The 18,500-nt window shown below is 41.5% G+C and overlaps 1 protein-coding gene across 1 annotated transcript in view; it reads right to left on the bottom strand.

Moving 5' to 3' along the window:
* Positions 1-18,500, bottom strand: part of hs3st4 (heparan sulfate (glucosamine) 3-O-sulfotransferase 4) — a gene marked incomplete at its 3' end in the record, with an annotated part of 91,803 nt that overhangs the window by 44,781 nt on the left and 28,522 nt on the right. The window lies entirely within an intron of this gene.

The following is an 18,500-nucleotide window of genomic DNA, read 5'->3' as shown; positions in this document are numbered from 1 at the left end:
ACCGGTTCTCCAGTCAATGTGTGGATTATGTTTAATTAACCAAGGATACCCCAAGACAACTGGCTGCTGAGGTGCATTAATCAGGTGAAAGGTTAGTGATTCAGTGTGGTTACCTGATATGCCCAGATGAATAGGAACTGTGCGATGGGTTACAGTGCAGAGGAGGCGCCCATCGAGAGCAGTAGCCTCAATAGGCTCGGCCAAGGGTTCCTGGTTAACACCCAGCTGCATGGCAAGGCCCCGATCCAGAAGGTTGGTGTCAGCTCCCGAGTCAATGAGGACAGCGACAGTATGGGACCGACCATTAAAGCTGAGCTGGGCATGAAGTAGTGCTCGAGAGGGACCTTCAAAGTTCTTGATGCGGCTCACCAGCGCCCTCTGGATTCCTGGTGAGCCCTGTCTTTTACTGGACAGGATGACACGTAATGGCCTCCCTCTCCACAGTACATGCAACAGTTCTCCCTTTGGCGCCGTTGTCGTTCAGCAGCTGACAGCCTGGTCCTGCCCAGCTGCATGGGTTCAACTGGGTCACTAGAGGCAGCAGCGGTAGGAAAACACGTTGAAGTGGAAGGTGAAACTGGAAGACGTGGAAGGCTACGGGAAGTGCTGGTCAGTACCTTCTCTCGTCTCCTCTCCTGGATACGTCCATCGATGCGGATAGCGGTGGCGATGAGAACGTCCAAATCCCCTGGAGGATCCCGGGCCGCCAGCTCGTCCTTGATGGCATCAGAAAGTCCGTTGTAAAAGGCGTCAGCCAGGGAGGAAGAGTTCCAGTCACTCTCTGCAGCGATAGTCCGGAACTCGATGGAATAATCAGTCACTCTCCGGCTCCCCTGAGCCAGGTTAAACAGACCCCGAGCAGCCTCTCGACCAGGGGTAGCATGATCAAACACCTTCCGAAGACCCTCAGAGAAGGCAGCCACAGAAGAACAGAGAGCCGACTGCTTCTCCCACTCGGCGGCACCCCAGTTCCGGGCCCGCCCAGTAAGCTGGGTGATCATGAAAGCCACTCTCGACCTCTCCGTGGGATATGTGAGAGGTTGTAGTTCAAAAGTCAATGAGCACAGAGTCAGAAAGGAGCGACAGGTATCTGGAGCTCCAGAAAAGCGCTCTAGAGCACTTAAGCGGGGCTCTGGACGGGAGACAGCAGGGACAGGAGGGCTGGTGGGTGGTTGAACCGCTGGGGTCTGACTGTCCAGCGTGAGCTGCTGGAGCTGGCCGCTCAGAACCTCAAAATGCTGATTGTGGCGTTCCGACGCTTCCTGGAAAGCCACTTCCATAGCGGTGAACTGTCTCGAATGCTGGTGTAGGGCGGCACCTTGTGCTGCCACTTCTTCCTTAAGAGCTTTTGTGTCGGCTGGGTTCATCTTATGGCCAGATTGTACTGTCAGGATTGTACCAAAATGGCAGGCCAGAACCCAATAGCACGACAACAAACAGTTCAGGTATTGCAACAAAGTTTAATAAGGAATCAAACCAGGTGGTAGCGAGGCAACAAGTCCAAGAGGGGCAGGCAGAGGGATAATCCAAAATCCAAAAAGGCTGGGTCAAAACACGAATAGGCGGGCAGGTAAACAGGCAGGAATTCAGAATGGCTGGAGAGCAATGTAACACAAAGACAATCTGGCAGGGAACTGAGGGAATGAACCGGTATATATACTGTGGGGCTAATAGCTGATGGGGAGCAGGTGAGTGTGGTTAGACCAGGTGGAAGTAATCAGCAGGGAGTGCAGAGCAGGGGGGAGTGGCCGGGTCTGAAATGACAAGAGAGTTAATATGGGAACAGACAAGTGACAAAAAACTAAATTGTGGCTGAAGTAGTGACAATTTGTGTATTAAGCATATAGCCTCTTTCATCCCAGTGGAACACAGTGTTCATTTGTTCTTCCTGTCCATCATCTATATGTCAACAGCACTTTTGAACTCTTATCACTTCATCTGGCAAAGGATAGAGTAAATGACAGGGTGAAAATAAAAAGTAAAACGCATGATGATAACAATACACAGCACTGATACGTGTGAGCAATAGATATACACCTGCTCATATCAGTCAAGACCTGGGTGAGGGATATGTTTGCACCTGCACTGAGTGTTGGTAACTATGGTAACAATAAGAAAAGGATCATAACCGGGCCATCTGTTTATTGACAGAGAACAACAACAAACAAAGACACCAAGAGAAAGAAAGAAAGAAAGCAAAAACAGATTCAAACGCGAGTGGGTTTTTATGGCCATGGACATTCAACGGATTTAAGGTTCAAACAAAAAAATGTCCTTCAAAATAAAAGTACCAAAAAAGTAAAAAGATAACGAATAGTTTAATTTAGGGATTAGGCCTATAACCACTCTTGAAAATGTGCATTTATAATGTTTGAGAATCAATTATTTATATGTAGCTAACCTCTAGTTATACAGTATGCAGTAAACAGACAGCTTGCATAATATGTAAATATCATGATTCCACACAGTCCACATATTTACTACCTTTTGTCAATGATTATAGCAAATGTTAGTGAGAATGGTTGTCATATAGAATCACAGTATAAAAGAAAAAGCTCCACTCACAAAATGGTGAACAAATCATGTAAAAAGTCAATTTTGAGAGGCATTTCAACGAGCCTTTACTGAAACCATCCGTCCTGAAACTTCAGGTGTCACGTCGCCACTGTTACATTCTCAGCTTGTTGCCCACTGCTTGGACTAAAAATCACAACAAATTGCAAACAAGTAAGAAAACAATAATTGAATTACTTGTGCAAATATGCGACACATTAGCTCTGTGAAATTACATGATATTACAGCCGTTTTGGGAAGAGCAGTGTAACAAAGATGGCAGTGTTGACCCACCGGAACTGAGCAACAGCACACGCTAATAATTCTCCAACTATAAAATTCAGTAGGAAAGAAGGTGTCTCTTCTCCCAAGGAATTTCCTGTCTGAGAATGTCGGTGCAAAGACCTTTTGAACCAGTTTGATACTAAGTCACCCAGTTATTTCTCTTAATGAGGAGCTCTGGCCATAATGATACATTGTTTATTTATTTTTGATGGCAACAACAATTTATTAAAGTGAAGCCACATTGCATAGCCTCAAGCTAATTCACAGTGACTGTTGCCCTTAATTGCTTATGGCTGCTTAAATGCTAACACTATGCATTTTTCAGGAACAGTTAATGAGCAATGACTTAGAGAAGGCTTTTAATGGATCACTGTTGAATTATAAAACTTCATGAGTTTATGTATGAGTGTGTGGCTATGAATGATAATGTACATTAAGACGTTTTGGAAATGTCTTTATATTTTTTTTAAGTGAATGTTTTTTTATTCCAGTGGCCAAAAGGGAAATTATTATGGAGACAATCTTGTCATGGAATTATGGGTAACCCTTTTCCCCATCAAATCACCAGTTAGTGTGAGTCTCTTATTAATCTTGGATATTATTTTTACGTCTGTAATGACAGTAGAGACACAATATGAATGCTGACGTTGCTTTTCCTAATCACATGTTTTATTTTCAGGGCACTGCTTAACATGTTTGGGTAGTGGTGGTTTGCGACTGATACTTGTTGACCCGGATAGATTAACAGGCCTTTAAAAGCAGATTAAAAAAAGGGCCCTCAAATATCAATCATTACAAATAAAAACAAATCCGGAAATGTTTAGAGCAGCACTGAACTGTGTATTCCCTGGTAATCCTTTAAAACCCAACAAATTCAGGGAATTAAAAAAAATAAAAAACATAATGCCACACTTGACCGCTTTGATATGCCAATGCCCGCTTTAGCACATGCAGAGTAGAGTCCAGAGCTGGTGACAGCTAAATGACTGTCCATCAGCACATGTGTGAGGAGGAGGGGGGACAGTCCATCAAATTTGCAGCCACTACATTCTATTGGAGGAAATATTCTCCCAATGGATGCTGGGAAGGTTTTTCTGTTTTAGCTGCAATAATTCTATTTTGAGTAGGAAACAGACAATAATCAGGTCTAGGGGTATTTTCTCCGATTTTACATACTTCTATAAATACCTATTTCAAATGTGCAAGAAGATAAATTATACCAAAGTGTTTTATATGGAAATGTTCAGAAGACATTAGACCTTTGTTTTCTGAGGTCTACTTATGTCCTAGACCATTGTGTATATAAATAATTGGCTTAAATGCTGAAAAATGTATTGCGATTTTTGAAAAACCTGGAAATTTCTGTGAAAGAAGAACCTTTGGTCATCCTGTTGAGTTGTTTTGGCTCTTGACATTGCTTCTCCTAAGCCTTAGCTTCAAAAATGCAGTGGAAATTTTCCAAAACACAGTAGGGGAGTGCACAAAACATGACTAATATAACATTTGATCCAGACGCTTTTTGGTAGAAATGTTGTCTCTACTTTCAAAAAACATTAGGAAATTAGACTGAATGAAGACTTTGAACCACATATGATGATTCATGGGATGTACACTAATAAAAGAGGAAGCATCACAAAACATTTTTCAAACAAACCATTAAGTAAATATAAAAACAATAATAACAAACTATTTTCACACCATGTATATACTCTATGCACTATTTACAAGCTAAGTGGTAGCTGGGGAGCGTCTGGGTCTTGCTTCTCACAGTGTTTTCTAAGCCTCTAAGGGACTGACAGTATCACAAGAACATTCCCTGGAAACATCTCTAGTTTGAGATGATGTTTTAATTTTATTTTTCAGCCATATCTTCAGGAAGATATTGATAAAGATATGTGCGCACGGGCCGGCGCGTGAATAGACCTCAGAGGGTTAAATGAATGACAGAGCAACTAATTGCGCGTGTTAAGCGTCCCTAAAACCAAATGAGGTGTGACTAAATGTATCCCTGGAAATAGGAAGCTGCATTAGGTTTTGGAAAACAAAGAGTCATTGCATTGTCTTACCAAAAATGCCGCAGCGTGCAGAGGGGATCTGGTTTTTGTGCCAGACAGCATAAAGTCAGCAGAAAAATCGAGTGCCAAGGAACCACCCCATGATTTTTTTTAAATGCGCTGTGACAATGATGGAAATCCTAAATAAGCTTTGTGCTGTGTTTGCCTGTCTTTTTCATTACACCGTGGATGGGCTGTCTGTTACGCTTCAAACAAGCGCTGAAGGCAGTCAGACACACAGGGAAAGAAAGATGAAAAATACTCCCACTAATTTACAGGGGCCTGTTGTCAAACATCCCGAGGAGAAGCCTGAGATGCACCTTTTTTTCAGATATCTATATACTGCCAAATACAGGTCTCTTTATGGGTGCTAGTATTAGTATTACTCATGGTGACAATGAGAGGGCTGTAAAAATAGACACGGTGATCAAAGGCATATGTGGGACTGCTGAGAAGAAAGAGAATTCATCTGCAGTCGAAAAAGGAAGTGGGTCTGCTGGCTGCTGCTCCCGTCTGTCTGTCTGAAAGCTAAAGGAGAGAGACCGCCGGGCTGATCCTATAGCACGTCTCCTGTGAGAGCCAGGTGCTCAAAATCACCTGAGGTCACCAACTCTTCTCCTCCCATGTGGGCTCCCAAGCCCTCGGCAGGCGCTATCAATGTTTAAAAGCTTTGTACGAAGGGAGAGGCAGAAGAGGGGGGTTTGTCATATACAACTAAAAGCAAGAGGAAAAAAAACTATTAGAGAGAGGGTCGGGACAAGAAGAAACATTAGGGAATAGCAACTGGAAACAGAGGAGCCATTCATGTGTTCCCTTTCCCACCCATATATCTCTATATCCTCATTTTACTGAAACCATGGGTGATTCATTTATTTGGAGAGTTTGTGTCAAAATCGGCTAATTCCCCTCTCTAGATAGAAGAGGAATATAGGACACACGTATGAAACATTGATGAGAAACAAAAGGGATGGAGAAATAACACAAAGTGTCTGCTAAACACCGGACAATCATTTTGTTTAAACATCAATTGAGCCAGAGGGAGCGGTGCCTGGCAAACCGATGTCATTAAATACTCATACACAGCAGGTTTAATTACTCCCTAAAGCTGTTGATGAACAGAGAACAGCTTTTTTTTCTCTTCTTTTTTTTGTGGTGATGTAGCACTTTTGAGGGTGAGGCTCAGCTTTGGCTGGGGGCCCAGTGACCACCACGTAACACCACACAGTGTTGTGTGTTTGTGTGTGTGTGTGTGTGTGTGTGTGTGTGTGTGTGTGTGTGTGTGTGTGTGTGTGTGTGTGTGTGTGTGTGTGTGTGTGTGTGTGTGTGTGTGTGTGTGTGTGTGTGTGTGTGTGTGTGCACCTCATACAGAGAGTCACTTTTAGCATATGAGTGAGATCCAGAAACCTGCGGTGTAAATTACAACCATCGCAGCCGTCAGCTAGAAGTTGATCGGTTGAGAAAGCCATTACTCGAGATGTTACGAGGCATTACTAAGTGCCAGGGTATTTTTGGTTGAGAGCAGCGTGTGCGCGAATTGACATTTCTGATTTGGGAAAGCAAAACATGGAGACATGCCAATCACAGCTCTGCCTCCACAAATAGAGTTTGTTACAACGGGGTAAAACACCTTAAACTCCAGTTTTCATCTCTGAAATGGAAGTGTCATGGAAATATTTGATATTCCAAATGCATGCTTAATCAAAATATTGTCACGACTTAGATTTGCAGCTGATGAACTATTGTCCTGTGGAGTGACATTGCAGTGTGCTCTCCACCCAAAATACAAGGTGAAGGCTGTCACAACAGTCTTTCTCTAGTATGCTTGAGAAGCTTTCCTCACTCATCATTACCAACCCGGCTTTCTGCATGTGAATTGAATACGCACAGTGCTTTGCCTTTAGTGGACGTTAACAAAAGCGTGTCATTGAACTCTTGCCTCATCAGCTGCGGCATCGTTAAGCTGAAAAGCTGTGGGAGTGGAGCTCGGCCGTGTGACAACGCTGTCAGAAATGTGAGGTGTGACTGCGCTTAGCGGAAAATTTGCATCTCGAAACAAATCTTTCTCTACGGGGGCGGGGGACTCTAGCTGCGTTGTATGTACATTTCAAGTTGTCAGTGTTAGCTCTTGTCATAGTCCTGGGCATCGCACTGTGAAAGCGACCCACTGTGCTGTAAACGAGATGAAACGGGTCCTGTTGAGAGGTGGCTGCACAATCTGTCTCCTTTTGTGTGTGTCTCTGACCTTCTAATGATCCAGTCACAGGCCCTGGATCATGGCAACCTTGCAGAAAAAAAAACTGCCAAGTCAAGCCGAAGTCTTGAGGAGAGAGATATGAGTGGTTAAGACTATGGCGCAGAGAAACACACTCCGTTGCATCTTGCGAGGCTGATAACCAAAATCCCTTCCGACATTAGGGAGTGTACTTGCCCTCCCATTTTAATTACCTGGGAAACTGCAAGCCAAACAGTATTACCATATAGCCTCCAAATTCTTTGATGACATTTGTCATTTTTAGAGAGATAGGGAAAGCTGTCAAGTAGGGCTAACCCTGCCTCTCTACACCGGCACATAGATTTCCAGCTAATCCGGCTGGGAGAGGGAGACTGGATGGATAAACCCTGCATAGTACTGAGCAAGCAAACAATTTCGGCTGATGTTTAAAGCATGTCTTTAAGTAAACACCCCCCATCAAAGAGATGTTCCTAAATTGCCATACCTCAAAACAGAGGATGTAGTGCAACGGATTTACTTCAAACTAAAGGGTAAACTTCAAAACCCAGTAGGGGTTTTTATTTATTTATTGCGCTGATGTTTTGTTTTAGAATGGGGAGCCTTTTTACAGAGCAGTCGTCCTCTAAGAATGGCTGAAAATATCACTTGAATAAGAGAGGGACTGTGCTGTGCCATTGGGCGAAAACAACTCTAAAAGCTATAGGGTCTGCTCAAAGATCCTGTCTAATCCACAGTGGGCTTAATGGCATGGAAAACACACAAGGTCACGGCTGGTGTTTTTCTTTATGTTTGTGTTGGTAATGGTTTGAGCATATCTACTTACATGTGCTCGAGTAATTAATGAGGTCACAGGATCAACGCCTGAGGGTAACAATGTTTGAGAGTTCAAAATAAAGGAAAATAGCATCTCTTCACCTCAAATTGTATACCTTAAGATTATTTTTTTTTTAAACTGATGGTGAATTTTTAATGTACAATAAACTTCCCGTGAAGATATATCACATTTTAAGCTTCATCATCATCACAAAATAAAATCCCATGTCTCACCCTAGATACAACCTTACTGTAATGTACACAACTGCAACAAGACGGTATGCCAGGCATGTAACAGCTTGAATTAAATCAATACATGTGGATACAGATACATCACAACACGATTCAATCGTAATGCCATCACTTGTCACTTGAATACCAGAGTACCATGGAAACAATCTAGCAAACATTATGTTGTAGTTGTTTTGGAGATTTCACACTGACAACACCAAATAGTTGCTTTTGCCCCCTTTTGTTTGACGGACACTGTGCAAATATAGACACAGAACACAGTAAGGGGTGTATGAGATGCAACAAAAGGGGAGGACCAGACTCCAGTGTGTTTCCATCCCTCTAGTTATACTTCAGTGGCTCTGCAGTAATGGAGACATTAAAGAGATTTTGAGATAGAGAGATACAATCATTTAATTCTTTTTTTTTAAGCTTCATGGAGAAAGCAGGTTTCAAACACTGATATTCTAACCAGTAATCAGCGTTACGTGTCCCTTTTCGAGCTGGCTGGACTTTTTAAGTAGCACAGCGAGGTGATGATGAACGACTCTGAAGGAGGGTCCTATCCTATTTCTCCCCTTGATCAATGTTATCTTTCCCTTTTTCCACAATGTTTTCTGCACTCTGTTCTATCCTCTCCTGCAGTAAGTCGCACTTGAGATAGTGTCAGTGGAAGGGTATGCCGAGCACTTTAACGTCCCCTCTGTTCTTGAGACACTCCTTGTCTATCATCAAGTATCCAGCCAGACACGGACAAGCAGGCGCAAAGGTTATCTGTGGACATCGCATGCCACCATTAACGATAACAACGCCGGCACACTTTGCCATTCAACCATTGTTAGCTGGGCGACAGAGCTGTTTTGTGTGCGCAATACAGAGCAAACTACCAACCCATTTAGTTTCAGAAATCTTCTTTTTTTTGGTTTCATCGTAGCGTTTCTCCTAAGCAGTGTATCCAGACTGCAGTAAACAACACCCTCAAACCCCCGACATACACTGTGTGATTGTCAGAAAGCAGCAGAAACACAATATGTCTCAGGAGAGGAGAAGAAGAGTAGCGCGATCATTTGTGAGACTGCAAAGAAGAAACACTTGAAAGAAACAGGTTTACTAGAGTGAAGCAAGGCTTTCCCTAGAATGCAGTGGATTATCTTTTTTCAAAACTTTGAAAGCACACTTAGAAGCAGGCAAACAGCCTTTTGGGGGAGAGATGGACATCTTTTAAGAGTGAAATATTTGTGTTAGAAACATTATTGTTCAAATGTGGACCGTCACTATATGTATTATACTGAATGTCTTCGAATTCCCATTGAACTCAATACAGTGTTGTTTCATTTAGGAAAATATGTTCTTAAAGCTTAATTTGTCAGCACCCTAATTGATTATCTCACTGTCTCTGCTTTTGCTAGTTTTCATTAATGAAAACTGCTACTAAACAGTCTTATTTGAACTACATTGTTTAAGCGGTGTTGTTTTTGTTGTGACATTTCTATTGGTTTAAAAGCTCATTGCTGCCTTCCACAAGTCTTTCATTAGATGCCATAAGAAACCCCTCGAGTAAAAGGTCTGAGACTCAATTGTGCACTGAGCGGGGCCATTTGTGTGCATGTACTTACAATTTCCTTGTAGGGTATTTAAACTGCCCGGTTACTAATTAGATCTGTATAGTACACATCTAGGTGACAGTGAGCGACGTTGAAGTCTTAATCTTGTCCAAGAAATAGCTGGACATAAAAGATACATTAACCGCGGATATAAAGATTTATACACTCCCTACATTTTCTTGTTATAAAGTACCGGTTCTTTAATATTCCTTCAGTTGGGTGATAAAGAGGTGGAAAGGCCTTCCTACGATAAATTAAGATTCCTCTCTCTCTCTCTCTCTCTGCTTCTGACAAGTGGTGATGTGGCAAGCGCCCTGTACTTTTTACACCTTACACGGACTGTGGTTTCCAATTGGTTACACCAGGAGTGAAGGGGGGAAAAGGAATAGCAGCCGAGCACACGTAGAGCAAATAAATGTCTTCACCCCGTACGGCAACAGTGAATATAGAGAGTCACAGGATACGTGTGGGAATGCTCCTGTTTGGTTCCATCCGAGACTAATTCTAATTGAATCAATGTAAAACTGATGCAGACTTTGAGCCTGTAACTAATTTACCAATGAAACGGTGTCTAGTTGGTGGAACTATACACTGACAACTCACCTCATACAGATTCATTTACGTAAATTGATCCAATAATTCACCAAATATGATCCACATAATGGCTAGGAATGTTAGTTGTTTTTCCCCTACCCCAGTAATCATTTCTCAACCTTACTTTTTATCTTGCAACCCTTTGGAGGAATCCAATCTATACATTGGGAACCAATAAACTATACTTCCTAACTGGATATAAAGTATTTAAAACCAAGTTAATATCCAAATGTTACTTGTAATGTGTATTTCTTAATTGCAGTATCCATACTTTTACTTTAATAAAGGACCTAACTACTACTTCAACTCGCATTTTCCAGTATCTTAAGACTTCTATACTGCTTGGTAACTGTATGTCAATCAGTTTACTTGGCTTAATGAGCAACGTGTGCATAACATTACACCCACTGATAAGATATTTTGACCAGATTTAACAAGATTGAATTCAAATTCAAAAGTCAATGCGTGCCAATCAGAAAGTGTCACACAGCTGGTGTACAACTTGGTTTTGGGGTCATAATGGTTGACTAAGATCAAGTGAGGCTCACAAACAATGATACTGAGCAGCGGCCTACTTCATTGAGTTGTTGCTTGTTTAAGCAGCTTGGTCATTTGGGGGTGGTGGGTGGGGGGGAGCAGAGATAATACATTTTTAACATATCTCTTCATTTATTTATTTTCTGCATGCAAGGCTTCTTTGTGTCATTCCAGCTTGAAAGCATCTCTCTTGTGCCCTGCCGTAAGGAAGCAGTCATGCAGTGTAATATCAGGGCAGTGCAGTGTGCTCATGTGACGCACACTAACATGTCCACAGATAACTAACTACACAGTATCCAGGGTGAGACATGGGAATTTCTTGTTTACCACATTTAAATAATCTCCTCTTTTGTTTATTCGCCACACAGCAGATGCCCGCAACCATTAAACTATTAGGTAAATTAGGCTAAAAGCTCATGTTCAGCCTCCATGTTGTTCATATGCTAATATGTTAGTCAATCAGAATCACTGTAAATGATTGTAAATACATAAGAAGGCATTCTGACAGGGATGCAAATGGCTGGTAATTGTGACCATAAAACTTGTCATGTCGTAATGGAAATATAGAGCCAATACGCACAAGCCACTCGCATAACAGTGAGGTATACAGAGATAACCAGTATCACACTGCGATCACAACTTCATGATTATTTTATTTCATTAAGCTACCACTGCATGTCTATCACTGCATGTGTCAATTTATCCATAATGTTCAAATGTGACACCATGGGGAAAGATCACGCCATTCTAGGTCACAGAAATTGCACCCTCAGTCAGTGTGGCCCTTTGAGACAATGAATGTTTGAAAGAGAGCATGTTCAAACAGCATTACCATGTATCAAAAACAGCTCATCTCTCTGTTATGAGGCAATAGACCTCATGTTGTGTATGGCTGTAATGAATTGTCACAGAATACCAACTTGTGAGCCTTCCACACAGAATGAGAACAAAAGACAGAGAGGGATAAGAGAGTCGGTTGCCTCCGATATTGGATATTACACACTATGCTCGCAGAATCACTAATGAGCTCCATCCAGTTCCATGCTAATGGTTAAAAGGGTGATTTCATTCCCCTGGCCTTTGTGTGTAATTATTGATTGTCCCTAGAAAGGTGGGTTACACAAAGCCAAATAAACAGCAGGTAATTAGTATTTTGGACCTTTGGCAGGGTAATGTCCTGTGTTGCTTTTTATTTGTATGCATGGAAGCAGGGAGCATAAGAATTATTTTCACACACCAAGATAACTGGGACTAGACTCACAAGCAGCTATACACGGAGCTTCATTTAATCCCACCTCCCTCCCCCCCAAACATGTTAACAAAGAGAAATTAGAATACTCGATACTTCAATTAAAGCCAGTCAGATTAACAATCTGAAAAGATGTTTGTCTTGATAATGGAAGTGTTGCATGGAAGACAAGCCTCATTGTGCTGGAACTCTTGAAAAGCAATATAAGGGTGTATTCACACTGGGAAAGTCCGCTAGTTCACTTGCTTTGGTCCAGACCAAATAGAGTTTAGATTTTTTTAGTTTGGTGTGGTCCACTTTCATATTGCCCCTTTTGCAAGTGAACCAGCATCACGAAGCAAAACCACACGTGATCTGAGGTCATTCATTCATTGGACAGACATTCTGGGGTGGAGAGAAGCAGGAAAAACGAAGTAAAAACTGCGAAATATATAACTGATACGATATGGGGTTAAAAATAATAAATAAATAAATAGGCCTACATCTAGCCCATAAATAAAATAAAAAAAACATAAAATTAGTGTTGTTTCATATGGTTATAATATGTAGGCCTGTGTCAATGTGTGGCTTGTAGCCTACGATGTGAAACATAATATTTACTGTATTTTTGCTGCTGGACGCGCGGCTCGCGAGGAATAGGCTCAAGCTGACAGTGTGTCAGCTGGGTGTGAGTTCGGCGCGGCTCAGCTCCAAACTGACACGGGGATGATATTGACGGTACCGTAACATGGGATGCAAAGTAAAAACACGCACTTCATACAAAGCGCAGCGTGAACCTGTTGTCACTGTTCGGGAGACGCTCCCCTCTCCTTCATCTGATCGCTGAACACATCAGCATGTTTACGCGTCCTGTCTATCAAATGTAATTTATTCGCTCGGGGCTCCCGGTCAAACAACAACTAATCTTCCTAACAATGGCGACAGCAACACTTTCCTATAATGTGAAGCTGACAGCGATTTATTAAAAAAGAAAAGGCACAGTGCTTCCTGCAATTGGGTCGGATCGAGTCCGGCCAAATTCACACCACAAACGAACTGCAGCAGAGTGCGTTTTGAAGCGCATCGAGACCACCTCTTCAACTGGGTCTCGGAGCGTTTGTTTGGTCCGCCCCCGTGTGCGATTGCTGTATTCACACCTGTCTGAAAGATGCGCACCAAAGGCAGAAGTGCATCTGAGTTCGTTTCAACTGAACTAAACACGGCATGTGTGAATACACCCTAAGTCTTATATGCAGAGGTTAATCCCATTATCATGATTTCTCTGAATGTCTCCAAGAAATATACAATGGGTTAATTTTTCTTCTCCCAGAGACTAAATGGCACAATGGCACATTGGCTTGGCGCTTCCCAAGGTCATGAATCAGTCCAATCTGAATACACAGATATGATACGCATACTCTACTCAGCCTGCACTATTACAGAGATAGCAGTATCTCCGCTCCTCGTTGCGTACAAAAATCCATTAATCCACTTAGAAAAATCGGGGGAAATAGTCACTTTTGATAACTTCAGATCTTGCCTCATGATCATCATAATTAGACGTTTGCTTCAGTCTGTTGCACTGATGATTATTTTCATGATCAAATATCCTGCCGATAATTTTCTCAAATAATCCATTCATCATTTTGACCATAAAATATAGGGGAAAAAATCCTATTATAATTTGCGAGAGGCAAAGATAAAATGTACAAATGTCTTGTTTTTTTTCAACTGTCAAAAAACACAAATGTATTCAGTTTATTATTCAATATGTCAAAGAAGAGCAACGCATTCTTAGTTTGAAAAAAACTGCATCTGAAACGATGAACCGAGTATCAAAACAGTCGCTCATTAATTTTTTTGTCACACCATCAATTGATTAGCTAATTTATTGTTTCAGCTTTAGTTGTCTGTGCATTTATGGTAACGGTTCTAAAGTGTGATACAGTACCACCACCATTGTGAGAACCATGCTTGGTTTAACAGCAGCACACATCAGATGGAACCTATACTGTGTGCAATAACATACATTTTGCAAGATCTTTGCACAGTATATCACATTTAATTTAGCAAAACAATTGATTCAATCATTATGGAGACATGGACCCTAAGTCACTGCTTTGGATTAAGAAGCACCAAAATGATCTCATGTCGTCCACTTAAAGCTTTTTATAAGCAGAGGGACAGTCATTGCAGAAGAAAAACAAATTCCCTAGGCCATATCCACATTTACTTTAATTTTTATGAGGCAGAGGGAGCTGCAAAAACATTGTGTTTCATAACTATTAAACCCACATTTAATAGTTTCCTATTCCTCCAGTCTTTTAGCAAACACACAGGTGGTATGCTTAGTGTATACTTTGCACCAGTAGGGCATTAATTCACCATCACTACAATGTGAGACTATACCCATGTGGTTGTGCCACTTATCAACGTGAAACTATTTATTTATTTATTTTTTAAACAGCGTCTTTCATACAGGCCGTGTCTGAACTGCCATACTAACGTCCTACTCATACTCATTTTGACTTCAATTTGAGTATGTGACGGTTGGGTATGCGAGTTTGGGTATGTGAGAAATTCCCGGATGAGTACTAACTTCCGGGAAGATTTTGGGTATGAATCGATCGTATACTTTTCCTACTCAACCGCCCCACAATGCACTGGGTCAATTCTACCCGCCCAGGAAAATGAAATATTTTCGAGCAAGTTGCTAGGCAACAACATTGTTTGGGGTTCCGCGATCTGACAACTGTACGTGCAGTCATTCATACACTCTTACAATAGATAAGAGATGAAGATAAATACCTAACAACATTAGAGTCACTAAGTGAAATGAGTGTTGTGAGTCTGATAGTGGAGAGAGATCAGAACAGATCGCTGTCCCACACACCGCGGCTCGTCCAGCTCAACTCACAGACAGCTGAGTGCTGATGAGCCGGACAGAGAGCGTCGGAGGGATCCTCCGCCTCAAAACATCATTATTATAAAACAAGAGGTCTAAAACACAGATGATGAACACAGGACTGTAAAAATCTAGTTCAATATCTAACCTGTAGAGGGCGGTTATAAGCTTAACAATGTCTAAACTGCCTGAATCTTATAAGAAGAAGAATAAATTCTTCATTGCTTGAGTATACTTCAACTGAGAACGTTTAGACGCAGCTCGCATACACAATCGATCTTTGAGTAGAGAGTATGCATGAGTATGTAGGATGTAGGACGCTAGTATGGCAGTTCAGACACGGCCACAGAGTGAAAATGGAAAGCTAATTTGTGCAGCTTGGTGAAGCATCGCCTCTGTTGGCATAGCCGGGATGACCTGTGCTCGGCTGAAAGAATACAACAGACTTGCAATGGAACCAAACGCACCGTTAATGGACATTTGTTGTGGATCACTCACTCCGAAATGTCAGCGCGGTTTTCAGGCTGCCACTTCAACAGCCCCCTCACCCCCGCCTTTCAGTCCCTGGGAGCGAGCAAGGTGACGCTCGGGTCACTATTAGAAAGCCCCCTTTACAGCTCCTACCTGTATACATGCATCATTCATGGGCTGGCAACAATATGCACACACCATAAAAGGTTTCAAGGAAAACAGGAAAATTATTTAAAATAAAAAGTGTGTGAAAAGAGCTTTGGCATGTTTAAATTTGAATAACGTTTATATAGGGGAGATTGGGGTAATCTGAGCCACTTTTTACATTTGCTCCCTTCTAAGCGAGCTAAAATGATTTATCACTCAAATGTACACATTTCCCATTAATTCAGGATGTTTCCTAGAAATGGGCATTAGCAGAATTTTTTCAAGATAAAGGGCAGTGAAAATATGATTGTTTTAAAAAAAGTTGTCATGTGGCTCACTTTACCCCAGCTGTGGGGTAAACTGATCCACTTACTTTTTCCACTCTGAAACTACCATAACAACACATATTGTAACAGTAAGAATCCTGAAAGCTAGCCACACATTCCAGAACTAATGTCGGACTAGTAAAAGAATGATGGGGTTTGGTCAATTAGGCAAAGCAAATTTTCCAAACACTTGAAAGTAACTCTGAACAAAATCAAATGCAACATATTATAATTCAAAAGGTTTTAATAAGATTCAAATGAAAGATAGAACCAGTTAGATTAGAACACAGTCTGGGGGTCAGAACACAGGACCCTTAGAGCCAGCTAGTGTCTGGGGGTCAAAGCATAGGAACATCAGAACCAGCAAGAACAGCCTAGACTCAGAACACAGGAGAAGACCCAACTGGATTATAACATCAGCCTGTCATACTCTACAACTAGGCCTACTCTACATTCCAGCCCTGAAGGTTACAGGGAAATATGAGAAGATGCTCTTTCCGTGTGGTTGCCCCAGGTCGTCTTCCTGGTGTATTTCCTTGGCATGATGGCTTTTCTACAATGTGTATGACATTAAAATAAAACATATGTCATGTAATATTACTATGTTTAAGACTAAACTTAACTTGTGCCTCATGGGGGGGCGGGGGGAAGTGAGACAGTGGCTCACTTTCCCCCACAGCATTTGGCTCACTTTCCCCCACCACCACAATTTGAGAAAAAACTACCTCTCTTAGCATTTCAGGCTAATCTTCAGTTATCAGCATCACATGGTTTCATATGTTGGTAGTTCATAAACACGTATGATAGAAGTTTTTCTACGTGAATACATTTGCTTTGGCACAACAGTTGATTAAGTTGACAGCAAGACAATTTACTTTTACATGCAAAATACCTATTTTGGTGAAAAAAAACATGCTTACTACAGCACCATGAGGTCCTCTCTTTCAGGGCCATGGAGAAATGAGAGGGGCTTGAAAACATATATCTCACATGACCACAAATGTTTTCCGTTGCCTAGATACAGGGGGTGGCTCACATTACCCGATGCCTCAGATTCCCCCGTTCTCCCCTACTATGTTAGTTTTCTGAAACTATAGTTGTTTTTTGTTATTTTTATGTCCTGGACCCTTGATGTAGGCACACTTCCTAAATACCCCAACATGTTGGCTGTTTAAAGATTTGGTTTTCAGAATAAATATGCGCAAACTGACACAAACCAGTCCCCTTTTTGTCTACCCAAGTGGTAGGAATTGATAGGCACAAAGAGTTGAAGGAATGTCCAATAGAAAACACATTTCCTAACTGGAACATCACAAGCACTAGTATTAAATTGTCAGTATATTTATTTTGTATTTTTTTTCCCAAGACACACGTTTCAACTTAAATGAATAATTTAAGACCACATATGAATTTTGCATGCCCTTTTGGGATGTAATAAAATGTAAAAAAAAAAACGTCTATTATTGGATTTTGAAAGAAAGATCCAGTCATAAGTGTACAGAATCTGTGAAGCACAAGTATATATTTTTCATATTGGCAGTGTTTCTTTTCCCCTCTGTAACTACAAGGTGTTTTGTATGCACTGTTTCTTCCAATGCTGACAACATTAAGAAGGAATTGCAATGGATTGAGGTTTCATAGTCTTGCTGTTTGGTTCATAATCAACACCACCTGCAGAAGCATATGCTGGCGTCTCTGTCCTCATACTAGAATAAATCAAGTGCCATGATATCAAAATAAATCCAGAATCACTACATGACTTTAATTGCACATTATCTACACTACAACAGTGTCTAGCAACAATAAGTTGTTGACTAAAAACTGCTGGATGACTATTGGTCTGTGGGACTTCAGATAACTATTAGGAGAACATTTTTACCTAGAGCTTGCCCTATATTATTAATGCTCCTTAGTAGAATATAAACTTATTTCACTGACCGTTTACTGAAACTGATATCTGCGTTAGTTTCCTATGAAGTGGGCCTGGAACTGTTTTGATGTAAAACGCCTAAGACCAAACTGATACATCTTTCAGAAATCCTCTTGAGTGGTAGCACAAAATAACCTACAGCATACCTGCTCTTCCTTGTGTACGTGCTGCATTATTTAACCACCTTCTAATGACACTAAGCTTTTCCGTGATGATTGAATTAACTTCTAGGAGGCATCAATTAATTCAAACAACCTTCTCGTTTATGCATATGTGTAGTTCAGGTACAGTCTCGGGCCCTGGGACATTAGGCGTGCGTGCTCCCCTGATGGACAGACAGCCTTTTGGGCCTCGTCATCTGTCTTCCCCCGCTGACACCGGATGACCTCATCGATTACGGCTACTGCCAGTCTTCCCGAGAACTGCCAATACACCCACAATGTCTTGCCAAAATGAAGGCATCCAGTGTGAATGTACAATGATATACTAAGCTCTGACTTTTCTCTGGAATGTGGGCCTCATTTGTTAAGGATAGATAAGTCAACAATACTTTGATACTTTGTTTTCTGTTGAAGTTAAAAGAGAAACA

Source organism: Ammodytes marinus (genome assembly GCF_949987685.1).
Source record: "Ammodytes marinus genome assembly, chromosome: 16".
NCBI classification, from domain to species: domain Eukaryota; kingdom Metazoa; phylum Chordata; class Actinopteri; order Uranoscopiformes; family Ammodytidae; genus Ammodytes; species Ammodytes marinus.
This window is presented reverse-complemented; position numbering and strand designations above follow the sequence as displayed.